Here is a 17696-nt window from a genome sequence, read left to right on the forward strand (position 1 = left end):
GACTTACCCAAATTTACACAGTTAATAAGTGGTAGAATAGGGAAGAGTCCCTGGGCTGCACAAACTGTTAAGTGCTGGACTACTAGCCAAAATGTTCACAGTTCGAACCCACCCAGAGTTGCCTTGGAAGACAGGCCTGGCGATCTGCTTCCAAAAGCTCACAGCCTTGAAAACCCTATGGAGCAGTTAGTTCTACTCTGCACACAAGGGGTTGCCATGAGTCGGAAACAACTCGATGGCAAACACTAACAACCAATAGCAACAGAATAGAGATGGAACCTGGGCATCATTACTCCAAAGTCATACCTCTAAACCACTAGGCTACAATGCTGTTAAAAACAAAAAACCTACCAAACGAAAATCATAGGGATGAAGAAAAAAGGAACTTCAACTGAGTCCAACATCAGTGACCAGAATCACTGTAATTAAATTAGATGATCTAACCATATTGTGTGATTTTGGGGTTTAAAAGAGGTAGTGTTCAATGGTACCTTCAGGTCAGTCACCTTCTACTCCTTTGTCTCATTTTATTTTCTTAATAGCTCTTTCACTTACTAATAGCTGAAATTATCTTATTTATCATTTGCCACACTTTACTAGAACATAAACTCAATAAAGTCAAGAATCTTGTCTTTCTCCGACCGTTCCAACCAGGGACTCCACAGGTAGCCCTAGATGGAATGGGAGAAAAATGTAGAACAAAACTCAACTTCTTAAAAAAAGGTCAGACGTAATGGACCGGTAAAGACTAGATGAACCCCCGAGACTATGGCTCAGAGATACTCTTTAAACTTGGAATTTAAACCACTCGCAGACATCGCCTTTCAGCCAAATGACAGATTGGCCCATAAAATAAATAACATCACCTGTGAGTGTTGTGCCCCTCAAAATGATCGTCTAGATGAAACCAAATAGTTAACATTTACCCTAGACCAAAGATGAGAAGGCTAGGGGGGACAGGGAAGCTAGATTAATGGAAACAGAACAACCAAAATGAAAACAAAGAGAATGCTGATACATTTGTGAAGAATGTAACCAATGTCACTGAACAATAATACATAGAAACTGTCAAATGACAATCTACTCTCCTATGTAAACTTTCACCAAAAAAACACAATAAAATATTAAAAAAAACTAACTTGTCTTTCTTGTTTATTGTTGTATTTCCAGTGTCTTAAGTTGTGCCTGACACATATTTATAAAACGAATGCATCAATAATATGCCTTCCCTGGACTTAAACAGTAAAAGCTTAAAGGTACAAACTGTGGTTCAAAATACATTTAAAAGGGATGAGTTATAAGCAATCATATTAGTTTCCTAGGGCTGCCATAACAAATTACCACAAATTGGGTGGTTTAAAACAACAAAAGATGTATTCTCTCACAGTTTTGGAGGTGTCCAAATTTAGGACTCTAGGGGAAGATTCTTCTGCTTCTGATAAACCCAGGTGTTTCTTGGCTTGTGGCAGCCTAATTCCAATCTCTGCGTCCATCTTCACATGGTTTCCTTGCCTCTGGGTTTCTTCTCTTTTTCTAAGGATACCAGTCATATTGGATTGGGTCCAACCTACTCCAGTATAACCACATGTTAGCTTAATAACATCTTCAAAGATTCTATTTCTGAACAAGGTCACATCCACAGGATCCAGGGATTAAAACTTCAACATATCTTTTTCGGGGCCACCACACAATCCCTAACAACCAGTTACTATAATGATTACAACTTTGCACGAGTTCCTTAACCTGTTACCCCAGTTACCTCATCTATAAAATAGTGATAATAACAGTACCTACCTCACTAGTTGGCTTGCTGTGAGAATGAGCTAAAACGTGTAAAACATGTTCTAAGTGTAAGCCGCTTAGAACAATGCCTGACACACAGTAAGCTACAGTATCTGCTGCGTTATGAAAATAGCTTTGACCTCTCTCCCTTCAAAGAGTTTCAGTGGCCCTCAGACCACCCTTTGAGAATCACTGTTCTAAGAGTTAAAATTAGTTAATCCAGCATCAATTGAAAAACAGCTACGTTTCACAGGCTTGAGGATTTTTTTTTTTAAAGGAAGACGAAGTAGTGAGTGTTCTCATTAAAAAGCATCCAGAGAATACACAATATGCCACTTCCATCTATCAAAAGAACAAAAGCAGAAATGAGGGCTCACAAGTCAGGTATAAGGAACAGAGGGGTAGCGATGAGGAGCACCCCGGGATGGCCCGAGACCGCTGAGTTAAAACAAAACGAGCTTCTGACCCGTCGAGGTGGGGGTTGAGGAGTTGCAAGAATTAGGCCAGGACAGGAACTGAGACGGGCACGACGGCAGGATGGGGCGAGCAGAGAACGCAGTGGCTGAGGAACATCGGCCCTCTCCAACCCGGTATTACGCCGCGGGCGTTCGAGGTAGGCCAAGGCTTGGCGGGGATCACAGCTCCTTCCGCAGATGATGGGGTTGAGACTTCCTTTCCCGCGTACCGGGGAGCAAAGGGATGGCCGGGCGCGTATTAGGTGGCGGAAGCGGGAACGAAAGGAGCCAAAGCGCTGCCCTCGGCGGCCGGCGGCATGAACCCCCGGCGAGGTTGTGGAGGTCGCGGGAGAAGAAGGAAGGTTCTGTTGCTAGGCAACCTGGCCTGAGCCCGCCTCCCGCTGCGTTGCTAGGAGACGGCGAGGCCCGGGGGAGGGCGGCGGAGCGGGCCCTACGTGCTGACGCTAATTGTATATGAGCGCGAGCGGCGGGCTCTCGGGTCTTTTTTAGCGCCATCTGCTCGCGGCGCCGCCTTCTGCGCCTCCAGCCGCCGCTACCGCCCTGAGTCACTGCCTGCGCAGCTCCGGCCGCTTGGCTCCGCGTTCTAGCCGCCGGTAACGGTTGGGGGCCTGGAAGGGAAGGGGAACGTGGAGTCGGCCGGGTGGCCTGCGCAGAGGAGGGACGAAGGGACGGAGAACCGAGAGCTGGGGCCTCGGGCGCCCGGGCCTCCCTATTTTGTTGTTATCGGCCCCACAGCCTGCGAGGCGGCACTAGGGCTGGCCAGCCTTTATTACGGCTGAGGGACGCGGGGCTCGGTGCGGCTTGTGGGGAGCCGGGGTCGGCGCGGCCTGTGAGGGCCGGTGGCCGCGCTTCTTTGCGCCGAGGTTGGCAGAGCCCCACCGGCTTCTTCGCGCAGAGGGGAGCGAGGCCGCGACGGGGCCCGGCGCCCTAAGGAGTGGGCGGCAGCTCCTCAGAGGAGCAGGAGGCGCCCAGAGTGCGGAGCCCGCTACCAACGGCGCCCCCGTTTCTCTCAAAAATAAATCCCGAAGAGAGGCCGCTGGGGGTATAGAACGGCGGAGGCTGCGAATTCCGAGGGGAAGGAAGGAGGGGTTGTGTGGGGAGGAGGTCCCGAGGCGGGGAGGGGTGGGGGATGTTGCAGGCCTCTCAGGCTCTCCGCCCACTGGAGGCGGTGGCCGCGCAGGGAGGGGAAACCCCGGCCGGCTTCCCTCGACACGTGGTAAGCTGAGTGCCGCCGTCTGCGCCTGATAGGAGCCCGGGTCTGGGCTGTGCTTACTTTGCTGCAAGTTGTAGAGATGGTGGGACGTGAAAATGAATTGCGAGCAAGTAAGCCCGGCCCGGGGGTTTCAGACTCTTTTCTGCTTCTGTTTGGTCTTAATCGTTTTTATTTGGTACCGAAGGGAAGTATCAGTGTTAGCTGATGCGTGATGTGGGGCGGGGTCTTCAGTGGTAGGATTTTAAAGAATGGTTAACTGTTACTGACATAAGGTTATTTTGTGTACTCCAAGCACAGTTAGAACCTGATGGGTGTCTTGATCTGGGTATTTTAGTTGAAGAGGTAAGGTTGATCCTAATTAAACTCCTCAACGGTTCTAAGAAAAGATTTGACCTGTAAAAGTCTTTCATTCTTCTAGGACTTCTATTGCTTTCTTAACAAATGAGTTCTTTTGTTGAAGTTTCCAGAACAAGATACTCAACTAGCCATTTTAGTTTTAAGGTGAATGAGAGTGGAGTAGGCAAAGTATGGGATCAAATGAGGCATTTAATGTAAGTTCATTGAGCCAAGTTTGTAGGCCGCTATCTTGTCAATGTCTTCACTTCTCCCTCAAAAAAAAAAAAAAAAAAGTTATCGAAGGGAGACGGAGATTGAGGTCCAATGCGTAAAAAAAGATGAACAAGGCACAGGATGTGTCCTCAAGGGGCTCGTTCCTGTTTTAGGCTATCATTGTCAGATCTTTAGGCCTGGAACGACTACACTTAAAAGTGTCGGAAACTTGTGCTTCTTACCTGGTTTCAGGAGAGCAGTAAAAGGAAATTTCCCATTTTGGAAACATAGATGACAGCAAAACATCTTTTCAGACTACCATCTGGGTCTTCGTTTCTTGTCAGCTTAAATTATTAATCCTGTACTTAATTATTTTACTAATGGAGTGAACATTGTCTTTGGGTGAAGGAAAAAACCTTATATACAGGATAACATTTTAAACCGACAGAAGATAAATGAGGTTTAAAGTGATCCTCAGGGATTGTTAAGTTCCAAGCTAGTTTGAGGTTTACTGAGTTCAAATAAATGGTTCAAATCTAAACTGTATAATTTAGCTCTAAGAAGACTGGTCCTTTGTAGGATAAATGGAACTAAAACACTGGTAGTTGGATTTTGACATCTATCATTATTGATTTGGTTGATTCTCTTTCCAGGGCAGCATTTTTTGTTAATTTGATAAATGGCATTTAAACAATTTTCACCACAGTAGCTTGAAAATCACTGTACCTATTTATGATATCGGGCCCATTGATAGAATTATTAACCTAATACTGAATGTGACACATGGGTGTTACTGTCCTGTAAGGAGATTTGGGGAGAGGGGTTGTACCAGAACTAATTTAATCCAAAATGTTAACCCATATTGGCTCCAGGTGACTGTTGATTCTAAATTCCCAGAAATACACTTAAAATAAAGCGTCCTTTTTTAGGAAAAGGGACTAAAAGGCAGATCCAAAAGATCTTACTAACGAGCTTTGTAAAGATTTTTGTACATTCTCCCCTCTTCTCTCTACTTCCTGATCACCCACATGAAGAATGGGGACAATGTTATCTGGAGAAGGACATCCTGCTTGCTAAAGTAGAGGGTCAGTGAAAAAGAGAAAGACCCTCAAGGAGATAGGTTGACACAGTGGCTGCAACAGTGGGCTCAAACATAGCAACCATTGTGAGGATGGCACAGGATCAGGCAGCGTTTCATCCTGTTGTACATAAATAGGGTCCCTGAGAGTCAAAACTAACTTGACAGCACCTAACAGCAGTATCACAGAAGTGGATTGTAGCTTATACAAAAAAATCACAAGAAATTTTGTAAGAAGAGTAAGTTTAAAGAACTGAGTGCCTGAAATGTTGTCTGGCACATAACATGGTAGGCACTCAAATACTTGCTGAATGAAAGAAAGTATTTGTTTACTTTGTCCAGTATTTAAGGAGCCCTGGTGGTACAGTTGTTAAGTGCTCGGCTGCTAACCAAAAGGTCGGTCGTTTGAATCCACCAGCCGACTCTGCTGGAGGAAAGAGCTGGCAGTCTTCTGTAAAGATTACAGCCTTAGAAACCTTATGGGGCAGTTTTCCTCTGTCCTATAGGGTCGCTATGAGTTGGAATCGATGGGAGCTGGGTTTTTGGGTTTGGGTAATATTGCTTGGTTGTAAATTTGAAATATAAATGAAAAATCAGAAGGAATGAATTCTTATCATATGGAAGTAGTGATGAGTGACCTTTTTGGATCCTAAAGTCAAACCAAACCTGTAATTTTCTGTGCTTAGTTGATTCTTTATGTAAATATTTGAGCATCTGTTTTGACATGTATCCTAGATTTCGGGTTATATCATGAGCAAAATGGGCAAATTGGTTGCCTGGATGTATTATAAAATGTCAAGTTGTGATGAGTGATACGAAGAAAACAGGGGAAGGAGGAAATATAAGTAGTATTTATAGTATTCTTTACATGCAAAGGAGCCTGTTATAATGGTGATTTTCAACCCCGTTTCAAACTAGTTTGATCTGAATAAGAAGTGTTAGCTTCTCGTTGGGCAGAGTGGGTGCTGGAAGATGAGAGCTTTTATTTTACAATCATTCTTGGTAGTTTTAGTACACTGACAGACCGCTAGAGCACATTACTGGGCTTGCCATAGAAAGTGGCCTCTTCCTTTCACTGCTACGTATTTTGATACATTTTTTTAACCTATTCTGAAGTTTTAAACATTTTGGTATTTATTGGAAAAGAGCTGTAATTTTTTAACCTATAAATTACTTTGAATTATTTTTAAAGCGAAGGATATAGAAAAAGCACTACAGGGGTAGACAGTGTAATGGTCAGTTCAGGCACTGTTGTAAAGTTTTCTACTTAACTCTTTTAATGCTTCTAGAGGTAAGTATTATCAACATTTTAACAGGAGGAAACAAGCACAGAGAGGTTAAATAACTTTCAACTGTACATTGCTGAGTGGTCTGAGGTGATACTTCAAGTGTTGACTGCTGGATTTTTTAAAGGGAGTTCTCTTGGTTGCTGTACATCAGCTTGAAATTCAAAAACATCCTTGTGTTCTGCTGTGCTCCAGGGAATAGCTAAAGCATTTCATCAGGGTCATGAGGTGTTCTTCCTTCATGGAGTTTAATTACTTATAGTTAGGTAATGGCTTCTTAGCCTTGGGTCTGCCTATTCTGTGTGAGTAAATTGCTTTTGTTTGTTAACGCATAACATTGAATGGCTGGGTTAAGTTTTATCGTATGTCATGGAGAGTCAAAGGAGCTGCATCTCTTGAGGGTCAATGAAAGGAGAGATTCCCTTTCACTGAGTGTTAAAAGCCAGCGTTTGCTGGCCATCTGGGGAGATACGTTTCTCTCTATGCCAGTTGCAATTGGAGTGAGAGAGTTGGGGCACATATGTATAGCATAAGAAAAAAACTGAAGTGACTAGACTAGGTAAGGCATACTGTTCTTTTAAACAGTGACATCACTAGGATTGGTGTCACCCAGTGCAGTAGTTCATGGTTTCACACCCCCTCCCTGTGGACCTCCTCCTGTCCCAGATGATACAGAATCCTTGGTAATGTTTTTTGTACTGTTAACTCATGAATTGTAATTCCTGTATATCACTTCTTCTTTTCCTTTAATTACTACTTCGTTCTCAGAAAAGCTGTTGATACAGGTTCACAAATACTAATTACCACAGTATTGTAGCTAAAATATCAGAAAATTTGATAAAATCAGCGACTAAGAACCCCGGCAACAAAAAAAAAACAACAGCGCCTGCTTGTAGCACATGCAGATGAAACTACGTGATTTGAAACATCATTGTAATTGGGTTGTTAGGTACCCTTGAGTCTGACTCATAGCGACACTGTGTACAACAGAACAAAACACTGCATGGTCCTGCACCATTCTCATAGTGATTGCTGTGTTAAGCCCATTAATTGGGTAACTGGGTAATAATGACAGCTCTGACCAGAGTACATTAGAAGGTTCAAAAAGTATATAAGCACAGTTTTAGCCTTGTAGGTATATTGATACATGTAAACTGGGCTTAAGAAAAATGTTTCTGTTGTTATACCTAACTACAGGGATGTTTTTATAGATAGTCATTTTGGTGTTACCCCCTCTGACAGTGTCATCCGTTGCAGTGATGCCACTGCTTTTTTAAAAAATTTTTTTTATTGTTGTAATTAAATGAAGTTTACATTTTAAGTTAGTCTCCCATACAAAATTTTTATACATACATTGTTATGAGACCCTAATTGCTCACCCCATTCTGCGACAGCACCCTCCTCCTTTCTGTCCCTGATTCCCTGTGACCATTCAACCAGCTCCTAACTCTCTCTGCCTTCCCATCTCACCTCTAGACAGAAGCTGCCCCTTTGGTCTCTTGTATCTACTTGACTAAGAGGCACACTTCACGAGTATCACTTTATGGCTCGCAGTCCAGTCCAATCCCTGTCTGAAGAGTTGGCCTCGGAAATTGTTTTAGTTCTGGGCTGTAGAGAGTCCAGGGGCCATGCTTTCTGGGGCACCTCCAGTCTCAGTCAGACCATTAAGTCTTGTCTTCTTACTAGAATTTGAGTTCTGCACCCCATCCTTCTACGTCTCCATCAGGGACCCTCTGTTGTGTTCCCTGTCAGGACGTTCATTGGTGGTAGCCGGGCACCATCTAGTTCTTCTAGTCTCAGGCTGATGAAGTCTCTGGTTTATGTGGCCCATTCTGTCTCTTGGGCTAATACTTTCTTTGTGTCTTTGGTGTTTTTCGTTCTCCGTTACTCCAAGTGATTGGGACCAATTGATGCATCTTAGATGGCCGCTTGCAAGCTTTTAAGACCTCAGACGCCACTCACCAAAGTAGGACGCGGAACATTTTCTTAATAAGCCTTGTTATGTCAGTTGACCTAGATGTCCCCTGAAAGCATGATCCCCAGACCCCCTACCCCTGCTACTCTGTCTCTCAAAGTATTTGATTATATTCAAGCAACTTACTCGCTTTGGTTTAGTCCAGTTGGATGCCACTGCTTTTAAGATCCCTGGGTGGCACAATTGGTTTGTGTGTGGCTGCTAGTCTAACGGCCATTTGAACCCACCCAGTGACATCATGGATGAAAGATCTGGCAATTTCCTTGCATCAAGATTACAGCCAGGAAAACCCTATAGAGCATTTCTGTAACGTGGGGTTGCATGAGATGGAATTGACTCCATGGCAGTGTGTTTGTGTGTTTTTGTTTGCTGTTCTTTTATTGCATTAGAAACCTAAGTCCAACATCCAGCAGGTATGTTTCTTTGTTGTTGGATCAGATACAGATACCATTTGTACTGAGATCTCTTGAACAGAAGACACAGTGTTCTTTAATAGTCCATTTTGCTTGAGAGTCTAATTAACTATTTATATCCCTGAAATGAAAAAGTGAGTCTAAAAAATACGCTCTTGTAACTATAAGATCATGTTGGACTAAATAAGGTATTGGGCCTGTGGATCACTGCAAGTGTTATTTGAAAGACCAACAGTGTCTGAAATAGAGATTTATTTGAAGCACAGTATGTTTGGAATAAAATAAGGTCTAAGGTATAAGGGAATCTATATCCTTTTGATATTACTAGTTCTCTTGAACACTTTTGTTTTAAGCATTTGCAGTTTTTAATGATTGGCTGTTTCACTATGAAATAATCATTTTCTGTAAAGGAATTTGTTACTTATTTGTGAAGCAGGAGGCTGATTAGGAAGGCACTCTGCTTTTTGGAATAATGGACCTGGCATGGTTTTTGGCAGTCAGATTTAAAATTTCTAGTTCCTTTACTTAGCTGTGAGTTAGAATTGACTCGATGTTAACGGGTTACTTAGTTGTGTGTTACTGAGCAAGGTACTTAATATTTTATCTGCAAATATGAGGAAAACGTATAATAGTTCCTTTTACAATAGGTTCTATAAATGTTCTTTTCGTTGAGAGTCAGGGGAATTTATTAAGAGTAAAGATTACCACAGTGGCAAGAAGTTATTTGGTAGCACAAGTCCTAGACACCTAGCTGTTTCAGAATCACAGAGTGATCAGTTTGTGGCCTGATTCAATCACTTGACTCCCCTCGTCCCTAGCAGAAGAATTTCTTCAAGTTCTTGCATCAGTATTACTCTTCCAGTCATGTTATGGTGAACCATTGGCTGTTCCCATTGAGATCTATACGTATGTATATTACACTGGGTAATGAGTTGAATGTTTTATTATACAGTGATCCTTTTTATCTTTAATAATGCTTTTCCTTAAGCCTGTTTTTTCCTCTGACGATAGTAGCAATACTAGCTTTCGTTTGGTTAGGATTTTACTTTGAAACTCCCTGTCTTTATGTTATAGATGTGTCTATCATAAACAGGTTATTGGCTGGATTTTAAAAAATGCAGTCTGACAATTTTTATTTTTTAAGGAGCCTTTAGTCGATTTGGAGTCCTGGTGGTGCAGTGGTTAAGAGCTTGGCTGCTAACCAAAAGATAGGCAGTTCGAATCCACCAGCCACTCCTTGGAAACCTTGTGGGGCAGTTGTACTCTGTCCTATAGGGTTGCTATAGTTGGAATCAGCTCAGTGTTTTGGTTGATTTACATTTAATATGATTACTATTCTGTTTAGAATTAAATCTGATTATTTTGTGCTATTTGTCTAACCTATTTTATCTTTTGGGTTGACTTAAAAATATTTTTCCCTTTTTAATTTGGAAGTTAACATGTTTTGTTTCCAATCTTTGGGGGTTACTTTAGAAATTACAATATACATACTTCAGGGCATTAAAATACTTTATTCTATCTCCGCCTCCCGTTGCTTTTTGCATCTTCCATCTGGAAGGTCTTCTGCCTGAAGAATATACTTTAGAATTTTTTCGTGAGGGCCTCTGAAGATACTTTTACCTGAAAGTACCTGTTTTGTCTTTGTTCTTAAAGGATCTTTTGGTTGGGTATAGAATTCTAGATCCTCAGTTATTTTTAGCACAATGAGAATTCTGTTGTGTTTTGGTGTCTGTTGTTACTGAAGAGAAAGCAGCTGTCTTTTCTTTTCTCTGTGTGGTGTTTAGGTGACTTTGTCCTTGGTGTTCTGCTTTTTACTAATACGTTTAAGAACAGGTTTCTTTTTATTTATCCTGATTGGGATTTGTAGGGCTTCCTTAACTGTGGTTTGGTGTCTCTACATCATTTCTGGAAGATTCTCAGATATTTCATCAAATATTCTGTCCCATTTTCACCTCCTAGAATTTGTATTAGTCTCTGCCATGTTCTGGAAGATTTCTTCTGCCCTTTTTCCTAGTTCAGTAATTCTCTGTTCAGCTGTGTTTCATCTATTGAACCTACCCATTTAGTTTAATTTTAGTTATTTTTAATTCTAGCAGTCTTGTTTAGTTCTTTTCCAAATTTATTATATCGTCTTTAATAGATGACTGTTCCTTGCAGATACTGTATTTTCGAGTTTGGTAAGCATGGCTGTCTTTTGGTCTATCTGCAGGTACAAGTTTGTTTATAGTCTGGTTGGCAATTTAATGTCTTTAGGATTGATTTCTGTTGTATTCTTTTTGTTACCTTTATTACCTTTGAAAATTATTTGTATGAATTATTTGAGGTCTAGGATGAATGTTCTTTTCACTTACATTTGCATGTGGTGGAGGTTCCTAGGAACATTGCCAGACAGTGACCACTTCTAAGCTCAGCTTGAGGTTTTGGAGGCAACACAGATAAAGTGAGTTTGGGATGTTTATTCATGATTACTGGTGCATTATCCCTGAGGATATATAGCTCTTTGGGTTTCTGCTGAATGTGGGAGGGTTGCTATTAAGATTTACCACCTTGGACTTTAGATGTCATCACTAGGTGAAATCTTAAAACCAAAGTTCAAATTTGCCCAGATTGACCATTGTCCACAGGGCAAAAGTAGCTTCTTTCTTCTGCTTACCCTTCTGCTTTCTGTTTTGCCTTGTTTTGGGCTTGTAATTCCTTACTATTTTGTTAACATATTGATGGCTTTTAAGATTTTACCAAGTACTTTATTCTATACTTGTATTTTTCCATCGTAGAGTTGGTGTGAATAATCTATCTTGTTGCTACCAGAAATTGGAAGTTCTTAGAGATCTTGGAATGGGATTTCACGTCTAACAAAATTCTTACTGATCTGTTTCGTCAACTGTGCAATAAAAAGTTAATGCAGATGCTAAGTCAGTGTTAATGTGAGGTGATCATGTGAGAGTCACCTGCCTCAGAAGCTGAGGTTCTTGTTTAGGATGTTGAGTTTGGATCCCGTCCCTATTGGTTCTTAATTTGGACATGGAGTCCAAACGTTGGGTTCCAACATTTTTTAGTTGATAAACTATGTAACTGTAGATTTGCAGAAAGTTTCTGTATACCTCTAACCAGTTTCCCCTAATGTTAGCATCTTAACATGTAACTCATTGCTGTCGAGTTGATTCCGACTCATTGTGACAGAGTAGAACTGCCTCATAGGATTTCCAAGGCTGTCAACCGCTTAACCGCTGTGCCACTAGGGCTCCTCCACATTTATTAAAACTAAAGGCATCTGTTTTTAACTGTCATCCCGGCTAATTCTTTTGCAGAACCACTGACCCCACGCTAAGGATGATTATCCAAAGTGGACAGAATGAAAAAAATCACTATTACTTAGTAGGTATCAAACACTGGTAAGTCCTTCACATAGATTTGCTCCTTTAAAATCTTAAAAGCAATCCAGTGAAGGACCTCTTAAGAAATAAACCCATGCTTATCGAAAGACTTTACCAAGAGAGTAAAAAGAGAACTTAGAGATGGGGGAAAAAATCTCTGTCAAAGACATACCTGATAAGGGTCTAATCTCAAACTGTATAGAAAACTTCAACAACACAGCAACAAAAAGTTAAGCACTTCAATCAAAACATAGGCAAAGGAGATGAACAGATGATTCACCAGAGGACATTCAGGCAACCAACAAATACATAAAAAGATGCTCACGATCATTACCCATTAGAGAGATGCAAGTCAAAACTGCAGTGGGATATAATCTCACCCCTGCAAAAATGGCAGTGATCAAAAAACCAGAAAACAATACCGGTGAGGTTGTGGGGGGACTGAAACTCTTATACATTGCTGGTGGGAATGTAAAATGGCACAACCAATATGGAAAACAATATGGTGCTTCCTCAAAAAGCTAGAAATAAAAAATACTTTATGATCCACTAATCCCACTCCTAGGCACATATCCTAGGGAAACAAGATCAGTGACACAAATAGACATATGCACACTGCAGCATTGTTCATAATAGCAAAATGATGGAAACAGCCTACATGCCTACAGGTGGATGAATGAATAAACAAATTGTGGTACGTACACACCATGGAATACTACACAACTATAAAGAGAAGTGAGTCCGTGAAACATAACATGGATGACTCTGGAGGACATTTATGCTGAGTGAAGTAAGTCAGTCACAAAAGGACAAATATTGTATGACATCACTTTTATTAAAAATCAAGATCAGGTATGCACACAGAAAGCAACATTCTTTGATGCTTACCAGGGATGGGAGTAGGAGGGGGAACCACTTTCTAGGTAGTAGACATTTGTTGTTTTTGGTGATGGGAAAGGCAATACCTAATATGGGTGAATTCTGCACAACTTGTTCAAGGTAAATGAAGACTGTAAGAAGTACATAAGAATAAGGGACAATTTTGGTAAAAACTGTAACACAACTTTGCAGTAACAACCAATAAAATAATATGGTTACATAGATGTATACATATATGGGTATAGGAATGCACATGTGAGTATATGAGCATGCATGTACAGGTGTATCTGCAGGCATATGTACATACATGTTTATATGCACTGCTTATGTATTCATATAACAGCACATACGAGTCACAGTAAAGGAAACTGGACATATCCAAGCACTTTGTGGGACTGCGTTACGGAGTTTGAAGGCTCAGGACCATAGTCTTGGGGTACATCATAGGTCGTTTGGCATAGCATAGCTCATAAAGATAATGTTCTACATCCTAGGTTGGTGAGTAGTATCTGGGGTATTAAAAGCTCGTGAGTGGCCATCTAAGATACAGCTATGAGTCTCTTCCTGTCTGGAGCAAAGGAGAGTGAAGGAAACCAAAGACCCAAGGAAAAAAATCAGTCCACAGGACTAATGGCCAACGAGAACTGCAGCCTCTTCTAGCCTGAGACCAGAAGAACTAGATGGTGTCCAGCTACCACGACAGACTGTACTGACCAGGGACACAGTAGAAGGTCTCGGATAGAACAGGAGAAAAAATGTAGAACAAAACTCAAATTCCTAAAAAAGGGCCAGACTTACTGGACTGATACAGACGAGAGGAACCCCTGAGACTATTGCTCGAAGATACGCTTTGAATTTGGAATTGAAGCCACTCCCGGCCGTCACCTTTCATTAAAATAAGAGATTGGCTTATAAACATTATTTGTTGTTAGGTGCCGTTGAGTTGGTTCTGACTCAGCGACCCCATGTACAACAGAAGGAAGCACTGCCCTGTCCTGTGCCATCCCCACAATCATTATGCGTGAGCCTATTGTTGCAGCTCCTGTGTCAGATCAGTCTCATTGAGGGTCTTTTTCGCTAATCCTTGGCTTTACCAAGCATGATGTCCTTCTCTAGAGACTGATCCTTGCTGATAACATGTCCAAAGTATGTGAGACGAAGTTTCATCATCCTCACTTCTAAAGAGCGTTCTGGCTGTACTTCTTCCAAGATAGGTTTGTTCATTCTTTCAGCAGTCTGTAATATATGCAGTATTCTTCACCAATACCACAGTTCAAAAGCATCTGTTCTTCTTCAGTCTTATTGGCTGTCCACCTTTCACATGCATATGAGGGGATTGAAAACACAATGGCTTGAGTCAGGTGCACCTAAGTCCTCAAAGTGACATCTTTGCTTTTGAACACTTTATAGAGGTCTTTTGCAGCAGATTTGCCCAGTGCAGTATGTCACTTGATTTTCTGACTGTTGCTTCCATGAGTGTTGATTGTGGATCCAAGTAAAATAAAATCCTTGACAATGTCAATCTTTTCTCTGTTTATCATGATGTTGTTTACTGGTCAGTTGTGAGGATTTTTGTTTTCTTTATGTTGAGGTGTAATCCATACTGAAGGCCTTATCACCTGTGAATACTGTGCTCTCTTAAATTAACCATATGAGACCAAACCATCAATGTTTACCCTAAAAGATGAGAAGCTAAGGAGAGGCAGGAAAGCTAGATTAACGGAAGCAGGAACAAAAAGAACAGAAATACTGAGAATGTTGACACATTGTCAAAAACGTAACCAGTGTTGTGGAACAAGTTGTAAAAGAATCGTTGAATGGGAACCTGTCTTGCTCTGTAACTTTCACCTAAAACACACGCATGCAAAAGCAATCCAGTGAGGGAATAATTACTTTGTATCTGCTTTTTTTAGATGGTGAAATAAGACTCAGGAGTTGTTTGCCTGAGCTAATCTACTGTAATAAAACAACCAAACCCAGTGCTGTCCAGTTGATTTCTGACTCATAGCAACCTTGTATTCTTGTAAACTGGTCACTGACAGCAGTGTAGCCATTCTGTAACAATGTTAAAAACTATAAATATTTGAATTTAAAAGCTTTTTGGCTTTTTGTTTTTCATATCTTTGACAATGGCTGAATTTATTAGGCACTCTACGCTCAACCCAGCAAATTCCAAAATGTTGTTAAATAAGTTTCTAACTTTAAAAACTCATGTAAATGGAAAAATCAAATAATAAAGAATGAAAAATAAGTTCTCATTTTCTCCTGATCTCTTCTTCCTTACAGGGTAACCACTGTTAGGTTTCTGATGTATCTTTCCAGAAATTTAAGAAAGTTGTGTGTACATGTATATGTTATGTATATATCCACACACATACACGTATGTTTAAAATATCCGAATGGGATATTGGTGTACGTCTTATACCCTGCTTTGGTGCTCTTTCTGTATCAACTCAGATCTGTTTCATTTGACTGTAGAGCTTTACATTGTATGCATATTCTATGTTAGTGCTAAGTTGTGTCTGTGTGTGTGAAAATATACACAGCAAACAATGCCAGTTCAACAGTTCCTACATGAGTAGTTCAGTGATTGATTTGCTAATTTTTGATTTCCATATATTTACTTAAGGTCCCTAGGTGGTGTAAACAGTTTGCCCTTGACCTACAGGTTGGCTGCTTGAAACCACCCAGGGAAAGAATAAACCCGTTACTGTTAAGTGTGACTCATAGCAACCCTTTAGGACAGAGTAGAACTGCCCTATAGTTTCCACGGCTATAAATCTTTACGGAAGCACACTGCTACATCTTTCTCTCGTGGAGTGGCTAGCGGGTTTGAACTGCCAACCTTTAGGTTAGCAGCCTGGTGATCTGCTTCTGTTATGATTATAGCCAAGACAAAACCCTGTAGAGCAGTTCTACTCTGTAACACATGGGGTCTTGATGAGTCAGAATCAACTTGGCAGCTAATAACAGCAACAAGTATTTGCTTATTTCATGTAAGTGAGATAATACAGTATTTGTCCTTTTACGACTGATGTCACTCAGCATAGTATTTTCAAGGTTCATCCCTGTAGCATGCATTAGGACTTCGTTTCTCTTCGTGGCTGAGTAATATTCCATTGTATGTATATACCATAGTTTGTTTATTCACTCTGTGTTTATCCATTCTGTTGATGGACATTTCGATTGTTTCCACCCTTTGGCTATTGTTAAAAGTGCTGTGATGAACATTGTTGTACAGGTTTCTGTTTGCCATTCTGCCTTCACTTCTGGGCATATACCTAGGATTGGGGTTGCTGGGTCAGTGGTAGTTCTTTGTTCAACTTCTTAAGGAACTGCCAAACTTTTCCACAGTGGCTGTACTGTTTATATTCCCACCAGCAATGGATGAGAGTTACATTTCTTCATAACCTCGCAAACACCTATTTTCTGTTTTTTCATCATTGCCATTCTAATGGGGGTGAGGTGGGCTAAGTTTATTTCGATGTGATAAATAATTGTAGCTGCCATATATAAGCTTTTGTGTGCTACTCTGGTGGATACAATGCAATGTTTGGCAAAAGTAGATATGATCCTTGTCGTCATGAACCTGGTAGTATGGTCAGTTAGGGGAGACAGACCTTAATGAAATAGTGGCACTAATTATACCCTTGAGACACCCTGTGATGGGAAGAGCTTTATGTATGAGTGTGTACAACCAAGAAATACAATTTAGCCAGAATGGCCAGGTTGAAGAAGGCATCTTTGAAGAAGAAAAATTGTAAGCTAAGAGCCAAAGGGTTTGTAGGACTTGTTTAACCACACTTTGGAAGAACCTTCCAGGCAAATGTGGAAAGCAGAGGTCCTTGGTTCTTTATAATTTTCTTCATAATAGATACTCATAAGTGAATAACTAAGGCCAAAACACGGTCATATTTAAGGCTTTTTGACATACCTATGGCCAAATTGTTCTTAACAGCTCTTAACACCAGCCGTATTCAAGAATGCGCTTTCGCTACCGTTTTCCCTGTGTTAAAAGAAAATCCTTGTGAATTTGATAGAAGCTGGAATCCCACTTGAATTTCTCTGGTGACTAAGACTCAACATTTTTCTTGATTTTGAATTGGTATTTCTTTATAATTATTTGCTAAACATTTTGTTAATACTGACTACTCATCAGCAGAAAAAACTCAGTGCTGTTAGGAATTCTTTAAAACAAACAATATTTAAAGTAGATTAGGATACATTTGGAAGAAATATTTCTTTAATAATTTAATAATACTTCCCCCAAATATTAGTACTTGACAGGTAAGAGTAATAGCATTTTCTGTTAACTCTTTAAGTATAAGCATGTTAAGCATGTTTGGTGTGAGTCATCACATAGCATTTTGTGGGTTAAAGACTAAGATTTTAATTTTTAAAATACGAAGACTTGATTTTAATGTGGAATTCTAAGTTGGTTTAGATTTTTTATCTGTGTATTACCTGTGGCATTCAGTCATTTTTGTGTCTGAATATAACACATTTTAATTTTGTCTTTCTAAAAGCAGTATTAAGAAATACTTACCTTTTCGTGAGAAAGAACTTAGGAAGTGCTCTCTTTGGTTCTCACAATAAATTTATTCATGTCTGATGACCAGGAGCATTTTGACAATGTATGGCGTATGCTGGGGAGATGGGAGTGGGCAGTTA

The 17696-nt window shown here is 40.6% G+C and overlaps 1 protein-coding gene across 6 annotated transcripts in view; it reads left to right on the plus strand.

The window, feature by feature from the left end:
• The first annotated feature begins 2725 nt into the window (after positions 1 to 2725).
• NAP1L1 (nucleosome assembly protein 1 like 1) overlaps positions 2726 to 17696 on the plus strand; it is a 36412-nt gene continuing 21441 nt past the window's right edge. For 3 of the 6 annotated variants that reach the window (XR_002825350.1, XM_023738900.1, XM_004384624.2), the window contains exon 1: positions 2726 to 2851. The gene's annotated coding sequence lies outside the window, so the exon portion shown is untranslated. Of the gene's footprint in view, positions 2852 to 3556; positions 3582 to 17696 lie in introns of those variants that run through there. The other 3 variants (XR_002825349.1, XM_023738899.1, XM_023738901.1) reach the window with 2 other exon arrangements.

Source organism: Trichechus manatus, unplaced genomic scaffold, assembly GCF_000243295.1.
Source record: "Trichechus manatus latirostris isolate Lorelei unplaced genomic scaffold, TriManLat1.0 scaffold00125, whole genome shotgun sequence".
Taxonomy (NCBI): domain Eukaryota; kingdom Metazoa; phylum Chordata; class Mammalia; order Sirenia; family Trichechidae; genus Trichechus; species Trichechus manatus.